This window comes from Miniopterus schreibersii (genome assembly GCF_964146895.1).
Source record: "Miniopterus schreibersii genome assembly, chromosome: 17".
NCBI classification, from domain to species: domain Eukaryota; kingdom Metazoa; phylum Chordata; class Mammalia; order Chiroptera; family Miniopteridae; genus Miniopterus; species Miniopterus schreibersii.
Window position 1 is genome coordinate 1520458 of NC_138117.1, and position 26208 is coordinate 1546665.

The 26208-nt window shown below is 44.7% G+C and overlaps 1 long non-coding RNA gene across 10 annotated transcripts in view; it reads left to right on the forward strand.

The window, feature by feature from the left end:
- Nucleotides 1-26208, forward strand: part of LOC308547241 — a 334174-nt gene that overhangs the window by 107336 nt on the left and 200630 nt on the right. For all 10 annotated transcript variants that reach the window (XR_013997473.1, XR_013997474.1, XR_013997475.1 and 7 more), the window contains exon 5: nt 22437-22518. This is a non-coding gene — a long non-coding RNA (uncharacterized lncRNA). The remainder of the gene's footprint in view (nt 1-22436; nt 22519-26208) is intronic.

The window sequence follows — 26208 nt, forward strand, 5'->3', positions numbered from 1 at the left end:
CCACCCAGCGCTCAGGGTCCCCTTCAGCCCTGCCAGTCCCACCCTGTAGGGTCCTCTTCAGCCCTTCCAGTCCCACCATGTAGGATCCTCTTCAGCCCTGCCAGTCCCACCCTGTAGGGTCCTCTTGGGCCCTGCCAGTCCCGCCCTGTACTCGGGAGTGGGGTGAGCAGGACTTTCCTTAACACCCTTACTCCTGGGACGTTACTCCCCGGAGTGGGCCCAAAAGCAGCGGGTTCTCCTTCGTGGGGGCGGCGGGGGAGGGCCCCCAGAGCGCCCCTCTACTAAGACGGGAGCGACGGGGACGGGGCACAAAGCCTCCGGGACATTCTGGTGCCTGGCGCTACTTCACAAGCAGATGAAGACAGCCCGAGGGCCCGGGAAGACCGAGCTGCAGAAGGAAAGCAGAAGCGAACCAGTCACGGTGAATTCATGTCTGTGCAGTCGCTGTGGCTCGATGTCCCCTCTGCTTCGCATCCCTGGCTGTGCTTTGCTAGGCCACAGGCTTTACGCAGGATGCTGACCCCGGTGTCATAACCGTTCGCTCCTTCACTTATTCTTGTGACGTATTTTTCAAGTGCCCGCAACGTGACTCGAAGGTATTTGACTAAACGTTACCGACACAAAGGTTTGCAAGACAGTCGTCACTCCGAAGGAACTTGTGTTCAAGAGCAGCAGGCCGTAAACAGATGCTTTTAGGGTAATGGAGCCGGAGTGAAAGGCGAGCCTGAGCCGGCGCGGGTGGCAGGGCTGCGGGGGCGCTTTCCTGCGGAAAGGACCCGGCGAAGGAAGACGGTCGGTGCCCCGTGAATTTTACGCGAGATTTTAGTCCTTAAACATGGTCTAGATACGTTTGGAACCTACGTGAAGGAATACCCCCATTTTAACGGTGAATGGATATATGACGCCGTAGCGGAGCTAAAACACTAATATTTAATTACTGGAAAGCAGACGACCTGGGGGGACTTAGTCTTGCGCGATGTTGCACAGGCTTGAAAGCAGCTCACCGCCGAGCAAACAGTCGAGTTTCTAAACTGTAGTGAAACATTGGGGGACTTAGTATTCAGAATACACTTTCTTCTATAGTTCTTACTTCACTGGCAAAATTCTCAAAGTAAAATTTCTGTCTATGGTAACAGTCAAATGTAATGAGACCAAACATTGATCGAAAAGAAATATAATCCAAGCCGGTGGCATCTAAAAAGCTATTGAAGAAAACCATAATCCCAAGTCAATGCTCATGTGGAGTGAGGACTTACTATGAATTTATTTAGGAGGCAGAATATCCACCCTCTGTTCCCTTGGGGGAGAAACAGAGGGTGACGGTGTTCAGTCCAGACAAGGCCTCGTGACCCGCCACTTTTTTTTGAAAATACAAGGGAGCCACGGCAGGGTGCAGGTAACTGAGCTAAAGCTCCCTCTCTTCTAAAGATAAAAACCACCAAAGCTGAAAATTGATATTTTAACAAGAAGAACTGCCGTGTGGCGGGAGGTTGAGGAGCTCAAATACACGTGGAAACATATTCGAACAGGTTCTCACTGATCTGATTTGTGGGATGGCCTGGTGTTGGTTGTTTCTAAGATTTGTGCTGAGGACCTTACGTGGTGACGTCTGTGACCTGTCCTGGCACATGGCATGACCCGCGAACGCAGGAGGCTCCCCCTTTCTCAGCTCCTCCCAGTGTCCCGAGGGCCACGTGCTCTGCGCCTGCTCCCCAGACAGTGCGTTTTGGTGGCCGCAGTAAACAATGACTTTGCACAGTTTTTGTAATGGTTATAATGAATAATTATATTTTATTATTAATATTTTATTTTTCATACGTGTTTTATACATCTGTACCTATCATTAAAGTAATTATTTAATAGTAATTATTTGCAGAGGGAACTTGGCAGGGTGTCATCTGTTAAGACAGGTTGGTCAGATTTGACATCTTGCTGTCACTGTGAAGCCCAATGAAAAGGGGGCGAGGTCACTGTTAAAGGGTTTCCACACATGATTTTTTTTCCTAGTAGAGCCTCTTGGTCTTAGATTTCAGCCAATCTGTTTTTCTTTCAGGCCAACGAGTTACTGTTCTAGTAGGTGTAACTCAGTGGGTAAGTTAGAGGGTCCTGCCTTGGATGTCTGGGAGCCTTACATTCTAGGATAGTTTATTTTGCATACAAAGAAAAACGACTGGGCAGAACATAAGCATTATTTTTTTTGACTTCAGGTGTCAGCACGTTAGCTGTACACACTGAAGGGTAATCGTGTCCCTCTTTGGCATAAAACATGTAAAAATGGTGAACTCTTTTAGATTAAAGGAAAATTTATATCTGCGAACAGAGCGGGGCTGTGAATTTCTGATGAACTATTTTAGATTTTATGATACTGTAGTCAGTTGCATAAATCTTTGAATACAAATACTCTGTAGTCATCATTTTCGGTTCACTAGCATAATGCAGCCAAAATCTACTGCTCCTATAATTTCTAATTATAAAATTTAAGGATATTCTTGATGAGACATATTTTTTGCCTCTTGTTTGAGATAACCGTGTTATGTGTAACTAAGAATAGTCAATGTAAAATATTTTTAACTAGTATATTAGAATTTTAAAGTCCAACTAGTATTTTCTCTTGAGTGATGAGAGGCTTAATACGTTCATTCCAATAGTGTTGTCATCTTTAAAGATGTTGTTGACACATTCATTTTGTATAGTGGGTGCAAAGGCAGTGGGATACTACTACACGTAATTCATCAGCGATTCTCAAATGTATTGTGTTACAGGGGCCACATAATTCATCAGTTATCCTCCAATGTTATTTATAGGGTTTTAAAGAAGCAAGCGCCATCTCAGAAAAACAGCAGAATCACCACTCACGATAGGGGAGGTGCTGTGAGTTGGGGATTTGAAATTCTCCAAATCACTCTATTTCCAATTTTAGGGGCAAGACACTTTACCAATCATTGTCCTGACTTTCTTGTAAGAGACTTATAAGGTTTTGACACCACGTTAAGCCAGCAGGGTGGGACTCATTTGTCCAAGGCTTAGTCAGCCTTACAGCTTAAGAGATGAGAGAGTCTTTGGAAATAATGGTTGGTACTTGCTGATATTTTTACCATGTTGTCATCTGGTAATTAAAACCTTTATAGCTTTAGCATTTCTTTATTGAAGCTCTCTGGTTCACTGAGAAGGGCTGAGCCCTACTATGATGATATTGCTCTTCATGTCCTTCATAACACTCTATATTAATCATCTATTATTCTGTCAAAATATCATCATCCATTGGCATTTCATTCCAGGCGACTAGAGGTGGTAACTCTCTCACTGTTATGCTACATGAGCATCTACCAGTCTACCCTTCAAATGCAGTAGTATCCCCCTGCCTTTGCTCCCACTGTATCAGATCCTCAGGATCTTCAATCCCAGCTTATAATTTCTAGGAGAATGTTCTGCGTGCGAACACTTCTGCTGTCGGTTATTACAGTGATCGCATGTCTCAGCTGCAGTAGAGAACATCCAGTGTGGTTAAAGCAGACCTGGATGTCAGATATACAGGGAACGGTGGGCACCCCTGAAACAAAGGGCTGCAGGATGACCCCCAGGAATGCTGCTCTGATTGACGGCGCGGAGAGCCAGCTGCTCTCCCAAGGGAGCGATGCCCCTTCTAGGATCAAGATTCTGCCAGCGCAGAAGCTGCCTTCCCAGCTGCTGGTCAGAACTGTGCTCCCTCGGCCTCAATCTGCACCGGGACGAAAATAGACATCCCCTGCGTTTCTGCCTCCTTTAGGTCACTCGGTTCAGGAACAGTCTATGCAACTGCATTGGGTCTCCAGAAGCTCATTCCTACGTCTGCTCTTCAGCAGCAAAAGAGGCTGGGAAACAGAACGTATTTCCATTTTCACTTTTGCATTAGGGTCTATAGTCTGGGAGGCTCCATATCGACCTAGAAAGCACAGTATCGGAAAGTTTGGGGTTGTCCTTTCCGCTCGCACTTCCCTAGTCACCTGTTTGAGACTCGCTGGCTAAATGCTCGGTGGGGTTGGCTTACGCGACAGAAGACGACCACACATGTACCATACCCTCGGGCTCCTGCCAAGTTGATCACTGGACAGGATTCCCCAGAACCATGTACAGAGCAAGAGCGCCAGTTAGGTTCCTGTAGCTTACACATTGGCTTGGAAGGTTATTATAAGAGAAGAGCTCAGAACTAAAAATAATAAAGAATTAGAGAACACATAATCGGGGCACAGCGAAAGCTCTCACTGGGACATGTGTATTCAGGAACACATTTCAGACGTGAGCCTGATGCTGAAAGACCCGAGTTTAGTTTTTTCATTCTTTGCTTCATGACTCTTGACTTCAGAAGGGAAAATAATTTTGATCGAAGCATTTTTCATCTTTTAGAACCTAGACACCAAGTAAAATCAAGAGGTAGGTGTAATAAAAAAATGGCTGTCAGTACGAATATGTTTGATTCCATTGCTATTTGCTGAAATCCTACTATTTGCCTGGCCTGTTGCTAGATGCTGGGGTTAGAATGGAAAATTAGGTAGTTACCAGAGCTAGAGATGGAAGATACGTTCCAGGATAAAGGTATGAAATTGAAAAAAGATTCTGGGATTTCAAGTCATGAGCCAAGTACTTGCAATAACAGTGACGGATGTAGATCGGCACCTGCACGGGTGAGAGAATCTGTGTCGAGAAGACGGTTTAGCCATTTGGCAGAGTAAAGACCAGGTTGAGGAATCAGCTGAATTTGGGAGGCTGTGGGAGGCCCCGAAGGCTCCCCGAACAGAGGATAACTTGGTCTCTGCTCCTTTATAAGAAGATTACACTGAGATTCCTTTATCTACTAATACCTGAGAGGTACAAAGATATTTATTTCCAAAGTGCTGTAATAGGTATAATCTTGTTTTATCCACATACATTCTTAACGCCAGGGAGGTGAAAGAGATTTTTGCCATTTCGCTGTTAGGAGGTCACCGGTTCTCGAAGGTCAGACAGTTCACTTGGCACAAATCTCTATTTTAAGGGGACTGTGAGATCGTATTTTGAAATTATCTTTCACAGACTTTCACATCTTAAAGAGGTCAAGCCGTATTTCCTTTTGAGTAGCTGAAAGCTGCAGATCATCCTGATTGAGACATGCACTTAGAATGTGCTGCAGGAAAACAGTTATAGACACGCCAGCAGAGGCTCATGGCTATGGGACCCCGGCAGTAAGGCACACCTGCTCGTGGGGATGGTTTCAAAACCCACGGAGAGCCCCTCTCCCTAATAGCAGCTATTAGAGCAGAATGCGCTGTATTTACAAACACTGGCTTTTCAGTTGGTCCTGCGCATCCATAGTGACTCTATTAGGTTTAAACTACTGTGAAATCATGAAATTAACTTTACTAATCATATTTGCAGAAAAGATCTTCAATGCTGAAAAGTAAGGTCAAGAGGGTAATTCGTTGGCTTGGATTTTGGTGGTTATTAGTGAGGCAGAACTGGAGGTCTGTTTACTTGAATCACATTTCCAGGGGGCAGAAATCGCTCTATAGCAGAACCATTCGTGGATTATGCAGAAATCGGGGGGAGATTAGACAGCTGGACCTTGAGCAGAATATTACAGGAAAGGTCAAAAAATGAATCTCCCTTTAAGTTACGCTGTTATGTGTGTGTGAATGTACGTATGCATTTGAAATCTCCGTGGCATCAAGGAGGCGTGCAGCCGTCTAGATATCTCCTCCTCTGTTACTCTAGATACTAACTCAGTAGGCTCATAGCTTAAGGTCATTAAAGTCTCAGAGCCCAACGTGTGGGTACAGTGGAGAAGGACTCACACAACTTCGTAGTGATGTTTAGACCCACAGGCCCATGCCGATGCTTCTTTTTAGAAGAGCACTTAAAAGTTTGAGCCTGGAACTCATAATCCATGGGTCGTAGAGCCAGTCCTTTGATGGCCAATGAGGGGGAGAAAAAATCTCCAATGTCCCGAGCCCGCAGCTGGGAATGCCAGAGGCGGGATGCCGCTGTCCCCAGTGTCTTGCACCTTTCATGCCGTTGCTTGTTAGAACAGAGATCTGTAGGGCTTGTTTCCTTCATCCACTCTATCACTTCTCTTTTCGTTGACATGGAAGAAAGTTTCTTCATTGAATAAGAAAAGAATAAGCATGTTGATGTTTAAAACATTTTTTTGATTACAGCAATGGAATATTCTGAATTAAAACAACGTATTTTTCCTTCTTGGCAAAGTCCCCTTTATGCAATCCTTGGGCCGTTCATAACTGACCTTGGGGAAGCTGTACTGCCCCGGGGCACAGAGAATTCCAAAGGCGCCCAGTTAGAACATCCTGAAGTCACTGGCTCTGAGTCCTGCCTCGGCCTTAACTTCAGTTTGGGTTTTGATAGCAAGAGCAGTACATTTGCAATGGTTTTTTAAAAAAAAAACATTAATTTTCAGTCAGTTTGGCCTTGACTACCAAATTCAATCTGGCAAACTTTGTTTCCGAAAACACAAAGCGTAGAGAAATGCGGGCTGAGAGCAGAGAGGCCTCCTTTCGTGCAGAAGAAGAAATGTGCGAACTCTCTGAACTAGGGATAGAGCCTCGGCGGAGCCCGAAAGGGAAGAGCCTGTGGGAGCTGAGCTGTGAGTTGGGGGGGGGGCTCCCTGCTGCCTTTTTCTTTCCTGTGGAAATCGGAGGGAAGGCGGCGGAGGGTAGCGGCAGAAATTCCAGAGTGGCCGAGGAGATGACGAGGCTTTGGTGAGCCGGGACGTTTGATCGCGGCCGGTCGTTCACGCAGACGCCTCGGCACAAGGGTGGCAGAGGCCGAGCGAGGTGGGGACGGCGACTCGCCGCCTCGTGGAACAGGCGGGAGAGAGAAGCAAGGGCCTCGGCCTCCAGGGAGGCCCCGGGGGAAGCAGGCACGAACATCTGTGGTCAGCAGGAGGCGGAGAGAACCGGGGCCTGGAAGCCGGGGGACGGGTGTTAACCGCGCACATCGGCGGGGCCTGCGGGCGCCCTGCGTGCGGAGCAGGAGCAGGAGCAGGAGCAGGAGCAGGAGCAGGAGCAGGAGCCAGGGCTGCTGCCAGGGGCCCGGGGCCGGGGGCCGGGGGCCGGGGACTCGCCCAGGGTCACGCCTGATCCCTCTGCAGTCCCCGTGACCCTGACGGGAGTGGTGAGCGGTGAGGGCACAGTCCTGCACTCGGGCCAAGTGCTGTCCAAAGGACACAGAATGGGCAGGATGAAAGTTTAACTGTAAAGAAAAGGAGGGATGAAAGCTAGATTCTATTTGCTCTGTAGTAAGTGATCAAGTTAATGTTTTCATACCTGAGTTATATGAACTACCATACTGTGAAATAGGTTTCCTACATCAACGACCTTAGAAATCTATTATTTCTTCATACTATGTGCGCATGGGAGAGTATGGCCGTAAGTGGGGAAATAACGTTTTCATTCGGGTTGGGACAAACACTTCTGTCATTATATTTATTAAACCCAGGTTAATGAAACACACGCAAACACCAACGTCAGTGCTCCCCAGGCAATCATGATTCACTTACCATCTTTTGTATTTTTGTTGTATTTAAACACTACTGATTTTCATCAATTTAATATTTTCCTTATTTACTGAAAAAATATTACAATTCTAATTATCCTGTCAAAGCAGTTATTTAAATTAAATCTTTGGTCTGACTGGATAATCTTTTTTTATTTGTATTAATTATAAATATTATTATTAAAAAGAACAAAAACACCCAAACCATAACTAATGCCATCAGGTAGTCACTAAATTTTGGACAGCATTGATCTTATTGATATTGAAATGGAAAAAATCAAATGAAAGTCAGTTTATTCAAGGATCTTATATTCAGTAATTCTCAATGAGGCACCATTTATAATTTTTTTGGTGGGGGAGGAAGATTTCTGTGAAAAATTCCATTGGGGTTTAGAAGGGATTGCATTACATTACTTGTAGAGTGTGGAGATTTCTGCAACATTCATTCTTCCAATCAGTGAAAACAAAGGGATGTCCTTCCACGTATAGGTCACTTATGGTTCTTTTCATCGGTGTTTTATAGTTTCAGTGTGCAAGCCTTTTGCCTCTTTGGTTAAGTTTACTCCTAAATATTTTATATGTTTTTTTTGAGGCCATGTAAATGGTAATATTTCTTGATTTATATTTTGGATCCTTTGCTGTTAGTGTATAAAACACAAATAATTTTTCCATGTTAGTTTTTTTTTTTTTTTTTAATATGTCTTTATTGATTTCAGAGAGAGGAAGGGAGAGGGAGAGAGAGAGAAACATCAATGATGAGAGTCATTGATCAACTGCCTCCTGCACGACCCCTCCTGGGGATCGAGCCCACAACCTGGGCCTGGGCCCCGACCGGGAATCGAACCGTGATCTCCTGGATCCTAGGTCGACGCTCAATCACTGAGCCATGCCGGCTGGGCTCCATGTTAGTTTTTTTCCTACAACTTTAATGAGTTTGTTCATTTGTTCTAACAGTTCATGTGTGCTTGTGTTTGCGTTTGTGTTTGTGTGTGTGTTTGTGTGTATGTTTGTGTTTGTGTGTGCACACACACTCTTCAGGTTATAAAACCACTTCCGCTCTTACTGTGTGTTCGGCATGGTACGTATAAAATAGGATACACACATGGGTATCAATAAAAATATTGATATTTTGCTAGAAAATATTGAGGTTCAGATCATCAAAACCAGAAGTTAAGAATCAAAGTTGCTAGGAAAATAGATCTTAAAAGTTCTCATCACAGGAAAAAAAAATAGGTCAACTATGTGGTGATAAATGTTAACTATTGTAACTACGGTGGTGATTGTTTCACAATATATGCCAATATCAAGTCATTATGTCGTACACCAGATACTCATGTACTGTTATATGCTAATTATATCTCAGTTAAAAAAAAGATTAAAACATCAAATATTCAGAATTACGTTCTTCTACTGAGATGGCCATAGTAAACTTGGGTAGAGCTCGTACCTAACCTAGACTGCCTTTCACAGGTAACTGTTCATGTTGCCTGAAAGGAGGAACGTGAGTGGTTTTGTTCCCACGTTTGCTTAAAGGCTGAACTTCCTGAAATACTCGATTCAGTGACTCCCCTTCTTATACATGTTCAAGGTACCCTGTGGACTCTATCTAAGGAGCAGAGACCTTAGGCTAGAAATTTCAACTACTATCTGCAGGTGCCTTTTATTTCATCAGCACTTTGTCAGAAAAACACAAAACTAAATATCTTAAGGGGGCGAGGCCCCGTCCTCACAGGCTGCACCGTGGCTGTTATCAGTCGCAGCCCATTTGTACCCTTAGAGGACACACTTGGCCCCAAGCAACACTGATGCCTGTGGCCTCTGGTAAGCCTTCCTCGGTCTGCTCCACCTGAACGAAAAGACGGGCCCTGAACTCTCTCAGCAAACCGCCCCAACCTATGGGGCTGAATTCCAAACTTTAAGGACGGGCTGGTTTCCTACTGCAGGTCAGCCTTCCCAGAAAACTCCTGCAGGACAGAGCCCCCACTACCCCCAGGGGATTCTTGGAATTCTTCATTCCTCCTTGTAGTTCCTAGAATTGCATGTCAGTTAACTATCAACACGTCAACTCATCTGCAGCTCAGTCAGGCCACAAGGAACTGGGTATTCAGCGTCGCGCTCCCACCGGGCTCCGTAGGACCTGCAACCAGTGCAGTAATCAACCGGGCTTCATAGAACATGGAACCAGTGCAGTAATCAATTAACTAAGTGTATCAATCAGGCATGAATTTTAAATGTCTCTGTTGAGCTAATAGGAGAGTGTAGTTGCAAGAAACAGAAATATATTGGGGCTGATTCATTTAAAGATGAGTTCAGTAGTATCATGTGGCAGAGAAATCCCTCAGAACCTAGAAAACCAGTTTTACACAATTGGGGTGGGCCAGGGGAAGCACAAAGACCGCCTGTTTGGGGTTCCTGTTCGGGACGCTCGGGCCACCGCGGCGCAGGGCCGGGCGACCAGGCTGCTGCAAGGACACAGTGGTGCTCCTGGGAAATTAAGCTGATTGTAGCTGCCCCTCCAGCTGGGACGATTCTTTACGGCACTCGTTATTTTTGTCGAGAGTCTCCAATTTAATATCTGGGGAATGTGTGCCTGCACGGAGGACCTGTTACGCCAGGGTTGCAAGGGAGCCTGGGAAAGCCATTAGCTGCGGTTCTCATCGATCTAGTGGGATGTAAAATGTACTTTCCTGTAAATCTCACAAGGTGGTAAATGTCCTCGAGGAGAACAGGGACCCGCACACAAAGCAGCAGGAATGGAGAAAAAGTATGCTTTTCGGGCAATCGCTTGTTGACCTCGTTTCTGAGAGGACTGGGGGAATTAACATATGGAAACGCTAGGAAGGGACCGTGGCAAGTTGTGCTGTGTTACCTGGGCAGAAAGAAAAACATCGAGTTTTCAGGAGGTTTACTGGCGCAAATATTTATATTTACGTGGCCTGATTTACTCGTCTAGAAAAAGTCACATGAAAGAAGTTCCGTGGGTGAGTCAGGGTCGGGCACGTTCGGACTTTCCTGGGGCCGTGGCCACCCGAACGTAAGGTCGCTGTCGTGGACCCGCAGAGAGGAGGAGCACCTGCCCCGGCGGCCGAGGTCCTGCCGAGAACATCAGGCCGGGCTCTGGGAGTTTCGATTTCGCGTCATCGCCACAGTGACGGGCTTTTCTGTAGAGAGGTGTCCACCCCGCTGCACCGCTGACCCGATTCTTTCGTGAACACGACTGCACGGGACATGCGCCTCCCGCGTCTTGCACCGGCCAACAGAAATACAGTAAGCGGAGCAAGAGGGAATTTGGAAGACGGGCCTTAAAATTTCGGATCGTGGATGGGTAGAATGGAAATCAGCGTGTGTGCGTTTACAACTGGATCGTGAATAAGTATCTGTTTAACGAATATTTATTAAGCAATTTACCAGCCAGAGACTATTATAGTTCTTCGGGATCCTAAAAAATAAACAGGAGGGTGAGCTCGTTGCTTTTATACGTCTTATATTCTACAGGGGAGATGCTGACACAATAAATTATCTGCCTGAATTGAATGCACTCTCGCTCGCTCTCTGTTTAGCTTCCACTCCACACAGCTGAGGAAAAACCACCCCCCGGGATGGTCAGTTGACTGTAAATGCCTGAAACGCTGCTCTGAGCGAGACCCCCGCTTTCCCCGGGGAGTGTGGGCTCCCAGAGCAGCAGGTCTCAGAGCCGCACCTGTCACCTCGATTCCCAGCGGGTGTGGTTTCCATACCAGCCTCTGTTCACCACGGGCCCGCCGCTGGACTGATGACTGCGGGTCCTTTAATGGCCTGGAAGCTAATTAGGTCTTCACTTACCTGTGCGGTAATCACACCACCGGCCCTCTTTGTCCACTCGAGCGAGTCAGCCCAGCCCCAGCCAGCTTTCCCATCTCTTAAAGAGGGAAAGCCAGCAGCACTTTAATTTATTTATTATTTTTAATTGACGCATTTAACATTATGCCTTTATAATACTGGCTCCTGTTTATATCTGTTGTCTAGATTCTTGGTAAGCACCAAAGTCTGCAGCCAGCAGAAGGAAAACATGCCACTAATGAGAATGATCGACTCTTTGACCTCTAGCGGGGACGTGCCCCAACATTTTAAGTGGCCCGTTTGATTCAGTTTTTTCACGAGAACAACGTAATAGACTGTTTTTGACCCTCAGAGTCTAAATCTATCTATTCTAGAAAATAGGCGTCCCAGAGCCAGGGTAGGAAAGGAAGAGACTCAGGCCAGGTGAGGTGAGATTTCGTCGTGTGTGTTAATTTTGGGAAACTCCGACTGTGTGTGTGGGCTGCCCCTGAGTGTTGAGGCCTCGGAGAGAAGTCCTGAGGTGTTTCGGTAAAGGAGCCACGCGGCTTAACTGTTGCCTCATTATTTGTTTACATCCGACGTTTAGCGAGACCGCCGCTGTTCGGATATATCCCGTTTATTTTTGTAACAGGACTTTGCATTCTTTGATAGAGAACAACCTGTATATATTGTCTGATTCTAGAACAAATAGATCCGTGTGCAAATCATCAGGCAAGACGCCTGACCAGAGGCTGGCATTTCATACGACACAAACTGTCGTCTGATTCCAGCCGCTTCCCACCCCTCTCACTGGTGTGAAGACTGGCACTAATTGTCATTGACTTTGGCAGAGCGTGGGGACTGTCCAGTTACAGTGAATGGACATGACATCTAGAACTCCCTTCCCAATTAGAGAGCCTTCCCAGAACGGGGTCGTGGTGGAGTTACAGTAAAAAAAAAAAAAGCATTCAAGAACTCTTCTGTAGATAGAGAACTTCCTGCTGCATATCATCATTACCATACTTTGGCTTAAATAAATAGAAACAACCTGTATTTCTAAGTCACAGAAGCAACAATACACATTTCCTGGCTCCAAAGGACACTAAGATACACCAAGTACTAATGAACCCCCCGTGCACTCAGCGGTCTCATTATAAATATTTGTGCCATTTGGAAGCCAATTTCTGTGTTTATCCCTGGTTTTATTTCAGTTACACAAGCCTATATCTATTTATGCCGGTTGCAAATTAGGACCAACAACATATAACATGCAATACGACCGAAGAATTTTGACTGCGATTTGTTGGTGTGAATATCAGTGTTTTCCAATTTAAAAAGACGAAGCAGAAAACTTTCCAGAAGCGTCGACAGCCTACACCGTTTTCATCCTGCCCGTTCCTGTTCTGACATTTAATGCCTGTTCCTTTTTTTTTTTTTTGGAGAGGCAACAATCATTTACTGAGATCAATAAGAATAACTTGTTCCGGAAGCACGATTCAGGCCGAAGCACAAATAATGTTCCAATTAGGAGACCGAGGCGAGGGTATTTATGAGATGCAGGGAGAGGAGCGGTTACATCAGCAGCAGGAGCATCGCCGTGGACGCAGACGACGCAGTAGTGAGGTCGGTTCTAAAGAAGGGTTTCCAGGCTCAGACCAGTGGCCAGGATAACTGATTTCTTGCTCTCCTTGCAGAAGGTCACCGAAATAAGCTACATTATTTTTTGGCTTTTCTTAGTATATCTTTAGAAATACTTCAAGGTTCGTATTACCCTCTCTGCAAACCCCCAAATACCAAGAAGATAAGAAAAGGAAGGAAAAATTAAATGTTTGCCTGGGGGAAGACCCTACTCTTTTGAACTATTAACAAATTAAACTTAACACCAATTTAAACTCTGGTAACCTGCCTATAAGACTAAAATACTTGTAGGAACAAAAGTCTGAATTTCTTTTGCCTATGTGTCCTCTCCATCCCTGTAAAATGCGCCTGTTACTTTTTGGTAAAAATGAGCATTCAAGGTCCGGTCTTTTACTTTTTTTAAACTTGAAAATATCTTTCTTAAATATCCTACTTACTGTTGGTTTTGAGAGTCACCCCGAAACAGGAAGAAAGGGGAGAGCAAACATGACATGTCAGTAACCAGTGATTGTAGCCTGTTTTTGTTATTAACTTAAATTTATAAATATTATTATTATATCTGCGCAATAGTTTGCTCTTATTAATTTAAAATATTATTTTTATCTCATTACTTATATTCACATAGGGTAAAAGATACACATGTAATAGCTTATGGAGTTAATAGCAGCAGGGACCCGCAATCCCTGGTCCCCCCTGCCGCACTTACCTGTTTCCCAGGGAACAGGCTGCTTTAAAGCTCTTAAACTATATCCAGCGTGTTTTTGTTGGTATTTCTAATATTGTTGTTAGTGTTTTGCTGTCTCCTGATTCAGCATTTCATCGATTATCTCAGCTCTCTGCACCACAACATTCAGCCCATACTCCCAAAATAGCTCGATTGCAAATTTGAATAAATACATATTCAGTGTTTTGATTTTTCTGACTTTAAAGATATTACAAACTGCTGCTCTAAGTGGCATACTACGGGTACAGCGTCTTTTTCTGTATATATTTTGCATTTTCCTGGAGCTAATAATTGACTCTTTTTAAAACTTACATGCTCTTCTCAGACTCTTTGGCTTCACCGTCCCACAGTGTATGAGGCCTGCAAACCGCCTGGTAGCAGAGGGTTCCCCAAGGTGCTCCTGATCCAACAGCCCCTCAGCCCCTGGTCAGTTTCCCGGGGTCCCGGGATCTGCAGCTGTCCCATCGCTCTCCGCAGGCTGCTCAGGTGTCGCCCTGGAGCTCCCCTCGGGCCTTTTCCACCTGCTGAGTGTCTTCTGTCCTAGGTATCTGATTTTACCTTTTCTTCGTTTATTTGTTTGTTTTTTCTTTGTGTGTGTTTTTAAAACACCCCCGCAGCTTCCTGAGCAAGGGTAATGGGAACCCCCTTTACTTTCCAGGCCTCGCCTCTCTCTCCGTGTCCATTCCCCCCACACCCGAGTGCCGCTTTAGTGGGTAGAGCTCTAGTTTGCGAGCTATTTTAACTCAGTAGTATGAAGACATTGTTCCCCATTTCCTCTGCTTTTTGGTGTTGCTATTGTGGACTCAGAAATCCTTTCAATTCTTAAGCTTTTGTACACTTTTTTTTTCTCTCTCTGGAAAATGTAAAACTGTATTTTTCTCTCTAATGTTCTTAAATTCAACAGAATGAAAATTGTTTGCCCTCAAAGCTTAAATGTCTTTTTGTTTTAGGAAAAAAAAAATTAAAAAAAAATTTAAAAAGTAATTTCCAGCTCTGGTCTGGTAGCTCAGTTGGTCAGAACGTTGTCCTGATGCACCAAGGTTGTGAGTTCGATCCCTGGTCAGGGCTCATACAAGACTCAACCAGTGAACACATGAGTAAGCGGAAGCACAAATCGATGTTTCTCTCCCCCCCACTCCCTCTACCCTTCCTCTCTCTCTAAAATCAATAAATTAAAAAAAGGAAGTTTCCTCCCCATCAAAAAGTTCTGTTCTCTTTCTGAAAGATTATGCGTCACTCTCTGTAGTCTTCAACATTCCCTTTCATGTATGTCTTTGAACTTCTGTGCGCTGCGCAGAAGCCTCCCGGTGGAGCCGGACCCTGCCCTCTCCCGCTTGAGGGGCGGCGGTGGACATTCCTGTGGGCTCGGGCCTGCTCCCGGCCAGCCTTCCCGCGTCGGTCTCCCCTGGACAGTGTCCAGGCTTTTTCTCAGGACGTTCGCTTACTTCACGGTGGCACGAGGGTTGTATCGCTTCCCCCACTCCCGCCTCCTGCGGCCTCTGGTGCCTCCAGTCGGCTCCCTTAATATCAATACTCCCACCTCCAGTCCCCCAAGAGCTCGCCAGTTTATTGGAGAAATATTACAAAGTGGATTTTTCAACATACAGACTGAAACAAAACCAGGAACATTTGAATAGATGGTAAATGTTATCACTATAGTCAGCAAGTAGAAATCTGCACGAGATAGTTTTGAGAGTAGAGTTAGAAGATCAGGAACCAGGTCGTCATATTCCATAGAAGGTTCTTATTTGAATTCTGAAGGTGGAAGGTGCCTAGTTTTGGAGAGAAAAAGTTAATTTGATAGCAAATAATGGTTTTGTGTTTTGCTCTAATACCTCTCACTTTAGTGAATGTGAGTTTTCTCCATCAAACCAAACAGATAGACATAGTTACGGCCCATTTCTTTTTGAGACCAATGTGCTGAATTTGTTGACATGACAAACAAACAAAACTTTAATTTGTTGTAGAGATGTAATATTTAATTTTGGTTCTTCATGTCAGTAATAAACACATTTTTATTATGTATTGATACTACTGCATTTGACAAATGATAATCTTCCAAACAGTTTTAAATGGTTTTCAAATATTTAAATGCTTTAAATGGTGGCATTCTCGTAGTAGTAGTAGTAGTAGTAGTAATAATAATAATAAATTGTGCTGATTAGTTTCCCCTCATTATTTTCAAAGCCCAAATGCTTTGTTTGGCTGGTTGACATGAGGCTGTTTCTTGCTGGAGCAGTAAGTGAAGAATATTTGACAGGATGCCAGTTTTAAATACATGGAAATAACAACACTAAAATCCCAAGTTATTTTAGATATGAGCGTTCATATTTGCAAAACTTACTTAACACTCAACTATTCATAGGTCTGACTACTCTCAATTTCTGATTCTCCTGAAGGCCAGAGGGCAGCTATGTTTTCAAAAAATCAAACATTAAATTTTTTTTCATAATTCAAAAAAATTTATTTCATCTTTAACAAATTTTATAAAAATCTGAGTGTGCTACCTTTCTGTAGATGAGCATAACTAGTAAAATAAAACAACAGCAACAGTAAGCAAGCAACTAATTCAGCTGACACCTGCAGGTATCACGTGGTCACCTCTGGCTCTCCGGGAACAGCCATTATAACTCGATTTGTCAGCGTCGCTTCCTTTTAACAGCACTGAGGAGTGTTTGCAGGCATCTGACATGATGAATCCGAGGCTCATTTTTGTAAGTTATTTGTAAAAACTGCTTTCCTGGTATGCAAATATATGTATAAGACATGATCAATTTTTTACAAATTCTCAAGGTGAGAGAAAGTGATGGAAATTCCCTTCCATGGGCTACAGAAATCCACGGCTAGGCATATAAATGTACTATGTGTAGTAAATCATGACTGTCACCCGAAACCCACAGCACCTTAGTTTGGGAGTGGACATGAGTCCCCAGGAAATGTGACTTCATGACGCCACCTCCTCTTGCTTACCTTGCGAAATTACAGAGATGATTAATTGCAGGTGTCAGGTAGGCCAGGCTCTCCGCTCAACGCTCCTCCTTCATGAATTGAGTTTATCTTATTAAATAAAAACATGAAGCATATACTCTTAAGCCCCTTTCGCAGTTAAGGAAACAGCTCAGTCAAACTGCTGTACTGTGTATAAGTTCCGTGTCTAAACGGCCAGGAATCTAGTCAAGGTCTAAGGCCGAGCGGCCGCAGTCCGTGGATCTCGGGATTTCGCTTAGTCGGCGAGGGAGATCCGTTTGCCACCAGAGGGTCCCGTAAACGGCGCCATTGTCCACGGAGCACAGCGCTGCACGTGGGTCGCAGGCGAGGGGAGCTGGAGGGGTTTTGGTTTCTGGAGTGGGTTTGGATTTGAGATACGAAGGGAAGACATGAGCTGCCTCGGCGGAGTAAAAAGGTCAGGGCAAGACCATTTATCAGGAGCTGCCGGCTTCTGTTAGGTTAAAGTGGGCCCCGTGAGTTCATCTCAAGAAACCAGGTCGGTGGGACCCCCATTTCTCTCTTAACCTAAAGAAGCTCCGGCTCAGAGGGGGTCATGCAGGCCCCCGCGTCGGGCGCCTAGTCTAAGCCTCTGGGCGTTAAGCAGTCGCCGGGGGGGACGATTATGAAAACGGTCCATTCGGAACCTTTCTCCTCCCTCCGTTGCTATAGACTCAGCTGTCGCCTGTCGCATCTCTCCTTGGCCCCTGTCTGCTCTTCTTTCTTCAGCCTGTGGTTTTCTGTTTTTATTGTTTTTTTAATCCTTAAACTTCACCGTAGGATATGCTGATTGGTTTTTCAGGGAGAGAGGAAGCAGGGGAGAGCGAGAGAGAGACGTCAGTTGGTTGCCTCCCGCACACGGCCCAGGGGACAGGCCCAAGCCCGGGCGTGCCCTGACCGGGCACTGAGCCTGCCGCCCTCTGGTGCAGGGACGGTGCTCGACGGGCCCCACGTTTCTGCTGTAGCCCGTTTGTTCTCACGGGCTCACTACCCCCGAGAACCCAGGTGGGGAACAAGTACCATGAGAGTGGGAAGAGGGGTGGGCCCCGCCCTGCCCGCTGTCCCGAGGGCCTGGCGGGCACCGAGGTCGCCCGTCCCCCTGCGTGTGCCCACCGGGCGCTGCCCTGAGAGTTACCGCAAACGGTGCGGGCACAAAGGAAAACGCAGTTTTGGTTTCACGGAGATCACGTTCATTTTAAACACAGGATGTTTTCAGAAGTCTCGGCGGGTAACTAATTAGATTTGGAAAGAAAGTTGAGCACTTTGAGAGGGCGACGATTCAGTGTGTAGATATTATTATTCTCAGTCTTTCTGATAAAGGATTAATTTCATGGTATGAGAATAATATAATTGTTTATGATCAGATAAATATTCTGAGCATATGTTTGTTCATCTCTCACTGAATCCTGCTATTAGTTTGAGTTTAATTAGCCAAAAAGAAACAGTCATTTTTTTCTTCTGTAAAATATACCTTCCTCCCTCACTTTTCTCATCAGAGGTAAAGACTTTCCTCTAATAGTCTCAAATGTGAATGTAAAAGTCCAAAGCTTTATTAATTCTTTTTCTCCTTTGGATTATTCATTTCTTTTTCCAGCTTTATTACTTCCCCCGACCTCACTTCATATTTTCTCCCCCTTTGCACCCTGACGTAAATTCCTCGCTATAGTCTAGTTCACTAAAATCCCTTAGAATTTCAAAACTGAACACGCTCCAGGATTTATGAAGCACATTAGAATGCTTTGGACAGTATCAAATTATATTATCAATTTATAAATGATACTTTATAATAAATTAATTATTAAGATAAATATACTCTGACATATCAGGCCAGTTTTCCCTCAGTTTATCATCAATTTAATAGTGAATTAACATCCTGTGTTTTGATCCTAGTGTCTTAAAATTATTAACACAGCTTTCGAGGCTGCATCATCTTCTCAATAGCAATTTCCACATTTGAAGCATGTTTAATATCGCTCACACCAAGTCATCAGCAATTCTGTGCTTTATTAAACAGAACTTGCAGGTGGGTTAATTGAAAAACATTTCCTCTGAATTTATTTTTTTCTCACCTCTTTCTGTCAAGAATATTTGGATAAAGAACACATCTATGTAAAATAAGTTGCTCTTTAGGAGGATGGGTGGTTTTAACAAATGCTCTATAAAGACAGATGACCAGGAGCGTGTTTCTGTAGCGGCCTGGGGGTGAGAGGACTTGTAAACATCTAGGGCACGTCCAAGGAAACTTAGTAGGCTGCTTCCAGATCTTCATAGGACTTTTATGGCACAATTACGATTTCAAATAAAACGCTGCTTCGTGAATTATTTAAAATGTTTATGGTGATTCTAAAATATTTTAAAACCCTGAAATAAAATCTATTTCCTGAAAACAGTAAAACCCTTGGCAATTGTGCCCATGCACTAAAATAATAAAGGTTGTTATGTGTTGACTCCTTTTAATCCTAATTAAGTGGGCGAACGAAATTCTATTCCGTTCCGCTGTGGCCTTATGTTACCTCATCCCCATGTCTGTTTAAACAGACTTTTTCCTACATTAATCTGCGTGGGCGCACTGGAGCTCTATTTACATATGACATTTTCCCAGTTCAATTATGGCAGCGTTAAACCAATACACGCTGCAGTGTAATCTCCTGCATCTCTTAACGTCTTCCACGTTACTGTTGACTGCATTCCCATGCAACTGCAGCAACAATAACAAAATAATTCTCTGTTTGCCGCCCCGCCTTGCTGCGCGGAGGTGCGATGGGTTTGCCGCCCGCCTCAGCCCCGCCTGGAGGCCTCGGCCCGACTCGGCGCCGTCGGGCTCGGTTCTTCTGTTGCGCATCAGCTCCACGCAAGGCGACCGGGCTCGTGTCCTGTGTTAAGTCGTTTCAATTTGTTAAGACGCTGAATTATGGCATGAAAACAAATTTATATTTCGTAGTGAACGTGAGGGAAGAAAACACAATCACCCACAACACCCACCGACCAAATCAAGAGTAAAGACATTTTGATGAGAGCTGAAAGAGTGGATAAATACACTAAATTCTTGTAGATTTTTAAAAAGTGTCACTTACAGAAAAATACAGGAGTAAGAAAATACTCACTTTGAAAGACAGAAATTTGAGGACATTGAGTTAGCAGTGAACTCAGAAGTGAGGATTAGAATGATTTTAGCTAATTATCCCAATTCTCTGACCCTCCACATCCTCATTTACTAATATTTTACCTTTTACCTGTTTTGAAATTAGGTTAAAATGAAGTAACAGAGGTAATAGAACACCACCAAAATATTACGTTAGACGTCACCTGAAACTTGTCTTCACTTATTAATAATATTTCATATGCTTGAGCAATCAAGTCCAAATCTCAAAATAAACGTGCTATTTCCAAGCAAATGCTGCTGCTATTTTTAGTGACTATAATTATTGATTATTGATTAATTATTGACTATTGGAGAGCTCGGTCTCTCTGCCCGCCCCCCGGGTTCTTTACTCTGGATGCCGCTGCCCGCCGCAGACTCCGGAGTTGCGGGCCGTGGAGCCCGCTGGCGCGCTGACGGGCTGTCAGGGTCGGAGCCGCCGGGCCCCTGCGAGCGGCCCGAGACTCAGGGCCGCGGACCAGGCGCGTGGTTCACGCACCCCTTTCCTCTCCGCTTCTCTGTTTCTCCCGCTCTGGCTCAGTCCCGTCGGCCGCGTGCCCGCATTCCCGGTGTCACAACAGGACGAGCGGGGAGGCTTCCTCGGGGCCTGCGTTTCCGGCGGGGTGGCAGGGGCCCGAGGCGGGACGAGCCGGGCACCTTCATAGACACGCTCGAGGACGTTCCTGGGACCGGGACGCGTCGCAGCGGGGGAGGCGGCGCTCCTGCTGCCCGGCCCCGAGCTCTTCTCTTGGGTGCGTTCCCGGGCTGAGCGGCGGGGCCGCGGAGGGCGGTGGGCTCCAGCTTTTCGAGAAAACTCCAAGTGGTTTCCCGAAGTTGTTCGGTGGGTCTGAACTCAGATACGCCGCCTGGGAAGGGCCGTTGGCTTCCGTTCTCCCCGCCGTGGGTATGGTCAGCGCTCATGTTTTCCCAAACCGCTGGGGGAGATGCCTCCTGGAAGCCGTGGGTTATGTTTCGCTCCACACTCGTTTTCTCGCGTTTGTTGGCCGAATGCACCTGCTGCTGTGAAAGGCCTGTCTGTGGGGTAGAAGCCCAGACACTGAGCAACCGGTACAGACACCGGGCCGGCCGGGAGAAAGACGACTCTGAGCCGTGAGATGAAAGCAGGCCTGCGGTTTTGTATGCTGGCTGGACTCCGGCCCGAGATTTTCACGTCTTTCCCCACCTCCCACTGGGTTTTAAGATTTCGTAATTGTCGACTTACAGTTTATAGTCTTGACAGCCCCGCCTCCCGTCAGACGTGTGCACGACAGGTGTTTTCTCCAGGTGTAGTTTATTAGTTCTCCCCACAAAATCCCACCTTTAAGGTAGTTAAATGTAGCACGGGTCTTCTGTTAAGACCCTTATTTTGTTGTTTCTGTACCTTGTCTGAGAAATATTATACCAGCGTTGGAAAGATATTGTTTCTGTATTTCCTGCTAAGTAAGGAAACTCTCCCATAGGCTGTTCAGTCGTTAGTCTGGGTTTGGATCCTGTGCCTGTGGGAGACAGAGGTCAGTTTTCCGGCTTCCCTTTCTGTACGGATAATGGGCTTTCCCGTTACCTATTTAGTCCCTCCAGTCCTTATCCATCTCCTGTGCATCACTTTATAAAGTTCCAGGTATGCACTATCTATGTGTTTTTTTGTTTATTTTATTTTTTCCATCACTGCACTGTTGTTTTTACTCTCTTCTTTGTTATATTGATTCCCTTGTCTATTCCTGGGCCAATATCACTGTCTTAATTACTTTAGTTAATGGTAAATTAAAGATCGAATAGAACTTGAGACTGGAAGACCACTAGAAAGAGTGAGGACACGTTCCTCCGATCTCTGCTCTCCTGGTAATTCCTGAGATCTTCCAAGAGCTGTGTCCAATAAATCATAATCCGTGACTTTGAAAAGCTAGAACACTTTGGGACAGTATGGATGGACCTGGAGAATATTATGCTGAGTGAAATAAGCCAGGCAGCGAAAGACAAATATCACATGATCTCGCTTATACGTGGAATCTAAAGAACTTAATAAACTGATGAACAGAATAGATTCAATGACGTGGAAGCACAGATGAGACTGATGAGTGTCAGAGGGATGGAGGAGGGCGGGTGGGTGGAGGGGGAGAGAGTAACCAAAGAATTAATGTGCATATATGCACAACCCAAGGACACGGACAGTGGTGGGGAGAGGGACTGGGGAGGGGGAAGGAACGGGGTGGAACGGGTCATTGGGGAGAAAAAGGGACATCTGTAATATTTTAAACAATAATAAAACTTAAAAAAAAAAAAGCTAGAACAGTTGGTTATCCAATGCGTATTTTCTTAAATTATTAGTTATATTAGTTTTATCTTTAGAACTGTTGGGCACAGACTAGCTCCACCCTCAGTGGGTCATAAGGGAAAGCGTGTGTGTCACTGTGGGCCTCTCCTGAGGTGCCATCGCTGCTGCTCGGCTACCCTGGCCTTCGGCTGTGCGTCGGGTCCTTCTTCCAGCGACCCCTCATCTTTTTTATTCAACCAGTGACTCCCTGAGGCCCCTTCTCCGGGTGAAAGGCAGAAGGGAGGAGACCTGGTCAGGCCATGCAAGCGTCTTTGTTGCCTCAAGAGTATTTATTGCCTCTGTTCGTAATGTTTCAGGTAACACTTCGTTGACCAAAGCAAGTGATTTGCCCAAGATCAGCACCCCTGGGGTGGAGAAATACACCGAGACTTCGGAGAGGTAAGTGCTGCCGACCAGTGCGGCCGAAGGATTGGGGGGGCGGTGATATTAGGAGGAGGGATTGAGGAGTCCTGAGCGGTAGCCCAAGCTGCCCTGTTGGCTGGACTGGCGCACTTTCCCTCACGTCACGTTACCTTATTTCATCGATTCGTTGCATTCTTCCTTCTCATGCCATGTATTTTTATTTTATCTCATTTTCTTGATTAGCTCTGTAGGAATTTGAATTAATAGTTGTTTAAAATGATAACATTGTGTTATTCATAATAATACTATTTTCCTGCCATCTACGTAAATTTCTGGATTAAATTTCCTTAGCTTTCTTTATTTCGGTATTTCTTAGAATTATCACCTAGGAATATTATCTAAATTGTTCTTTTCTGTAATTGCTTTTTATTATTACTTGTCTAATAGTAAAAGCATTGGAAATTTTCTATTTATCTTTAATTATGTCTTCTAGAAACCGCATCCGATATGATTAGTTATTTCTGCTGGGTCCTTTTCGGTCTGTGATTTAAGCAGGGGGTTTTCCTTGGGCCAAGGCTTATTCCTTACTTTAAGGTCTGGCTGAGTTTGATTTCAGTCTCGAGACTTCTTTTCGAGGCTGACCTGCAGTGCGGTCGTCTTGGTTCGGTCTCTCCCTCGCTTTGTCGTCTCCTTGGCCTGCTTGTAACTGTCGTAGGCTCACGTCACCACAAGTCGTGGGGGCTGATGCTGTTGCTGGACGGAGCCAGTGCCATTTATCCACAATGAACTAACAGTGTTTGTCTGGTCTGGAGGTTTCCTAGTCTACTGTTTCAAATCCTTCTGAGCACGGAGAATTTCTCTAAGACATCCCAAATCCTTTGGCTGGACATGGCCCACAGCCCAAGCTGAAATGAGAGAGTTTATTTAGTGCTCATTTTAGGGTAGATGCCTTTGGTTATTTGTTTATTTAACGATTTATTATCAATTATTATACTCTGGTGAAACCTTGGGACCTATACAATCGTCTCTCTAAGCAATTCACAAGAAAATGGCCTTATTAGGAAAATGGTATTTGGGTTATTAAATATTTTATTGCATTTTATAATTAAAGATATCATAAAATAACTAATCAAAGATCAAATTATATTTAATAATCATATTATTCACATAATTAACATACTAGCTTTGTTTTTTTTTCTGTCAAGTACAGGAAAATACTTTGATATTCTCTTCTGCCATTTGGTTATGATTATATTTTCTTAGATATTCAGGTTTCCCTATGTGTTTCCAGATGAGTGTTATTAAATGCTCAAAATATTTTATCTTCATTGCATATTTTCAAAATAACTCCTTAGGCTGAAGCCAGGACAAGGCTCTATGAGTCTGGCTTCCTCTGTCTTAGGGTTAATTGAACAATTTCACTCCAGTGCTTATTTTAGGTTGTCTGTCAGCCTGAGCTGTTGGTCGTGATGAAGATCGTGTCATGTCTCTATCTCCACGTGGAACTGAGTGGAGCATTAATAGGTGACACCGTGAGGCGCTCTCACCATTTCAGCTTCAGACACCAATACTGAAGACATCCTCTCACGTTTTTATAAATATATGTAAAGACGCACACATATCTGCACAGGTAGATCCATATAAAGATGAAGTGCTCTGATAAATCAGAGCCCTGATTTTACAGCCTGAACGACTTGCTCACATTCACCCCCTTACTAGCTTCCCCTCTTTAGGACGTGACGTGAGCGATTCGTTTATTTTCTTACCTTCACCCTGCGTTTCATCCCGCCCCCACCACGGATCAAACAGTTTTCCACAGTTCCATGAACCTGTTTTTCAAAGTCTTCGGCGGAGACTATGATGATACTTGCATTGAATTATAAATATATTTAGATTCACTTTCCCTTCCTAAATTTTTCCCTTCATCGTTCCTGATATGTTTTCTGCTTCTAAAAACTAATATTTTATAGTTTAATAGATCTGATTTGTTTCAGAGAAGCTGTCATCTTCCTGCAGGAAGGTGTGTTTATTAAAGATGACCTTCACAGGCCCTTTTGGAGGACGGTGGCAGCCCAATCTTCCGCCTTCGGGCATAAACGGGCTTCATAAACTGCTCCGGAGGTAGCACGGGGCCTCCTGTTCCACCCACTCTGTTCCACTGTAAGATGGCAGAAGTTCTCTTTTGATTATAACACCTTATTTTTCGCTTAAGTCTTTATAATTATTTATTACAAGTGCGTAGTAAAATTTAAATCCTTAATACAACTTTCTAGATTTTCATTACATTGAAAATGAACTCTGAGAATGATAGACGGCCAGTTTTGACCTGCGTGCTTTTCTCCGTGGAACGGGCCCTCTTGTCCACTGTGCACGAGCTCTTGGTATTTGAAGTCCGGTTGCCTCACAGCTGCTCAGGGCGATTAAAACCACCCCACACGGGCAAATAGCGAATGAGCCAATGCCGGTGCTGAGTCGGTGGGCTGCGTTTCCCAGGGCATGAATCGCGGCGTAAGACTGCTCGCAGTGCCCCCTCTAGACGTGTTTCCAATATGCGAGATAGGATTGTTAACTACAGAGCAAAAAGTCACTGAAGGGCAGTCTTACTCCTCTATGTGGCATCCATGTGGCCCAAAATAATATAAACAGATTCCAATTGCTTAATATAAAGGACATGGCGTATGAAATCCTTGGTCTGGAGAATGGATTTATAAGGCGCTAGGAGGGAAAGAAACGACTCAAAGAATTTTTCTGGAGTGATGGTCCTGGATATATGTCTCATATTATTTTTTAGTCATATGTAATGATTTGAGGTCTAAAAAGAGCCAATAGATAAGAACAGTGTAATAACATTTTAAAAAAAGCTTTTATTCATTAACTCGTGAGATGTTTTGTTGAATGACCTGAGCTTTCTCTCTCCCTCTGCCCTCTGTGCCCCTGGCCAGTGGGTTACATCTGGAGACTTTTGGGTAAATCATACAGAGACAGATTTCTAGTCAAGTTCCATGATGTTAGCCTGGGATACGTGGTTGAATCTGTGCAAAGCATCGTCAGAGAAGCGGTTCTGCTGTCATTCCACAGACAGTTATTAATATTCTCTTTACACAAAGTACAGTCGCCCATTTCACAATATGGGCTTAAGCTGCTGGTTCGCCTCTACGTGAATATTTTCAATAAGTACTGTAAGTGTACCTTCTCTTATGATTTTCTTAATGACGTATCCTCTAGTTTACCGTAAGAATATAGTACATAATAAATATAACACAAAATATGTGTTAGTCGATGCTTTGTGTTCTCAGTAAGGTGAACAGCAGAATATTAGTAGTTAAGTTTTGGGGGGGAGTCTAATGTTATACATGGATTTTTGACTGCATGGGGGTCAGTGCCCCTAACACCTATGCTGTTCAAGAATCAACTGTATAATCATATCCACTGATCAGCCTTGAGATTTGTGCTGAATATGAGCCTATGTCACTTATGAGTAAATATGACTCTGACTGGTTGGCTGATGGCCGATCGGAGGGTTGGATCACCAATGACTCCGTCTACTTCTTGCAGTCAGTGGGGGCTCCGACCGTCCATCGCTTGGCAGCATTTGCGACTTAAAGTAACAACAACAACTGGGTTCGCTGTTCAGGGGAAGAAAGATGACAGGAGATTCATCTCCCAGAGTGTGAAGTGGGTGCATGACTGCGGGTTTGTGGAGCTCTGAGTGTCCTTAGGCAGTGC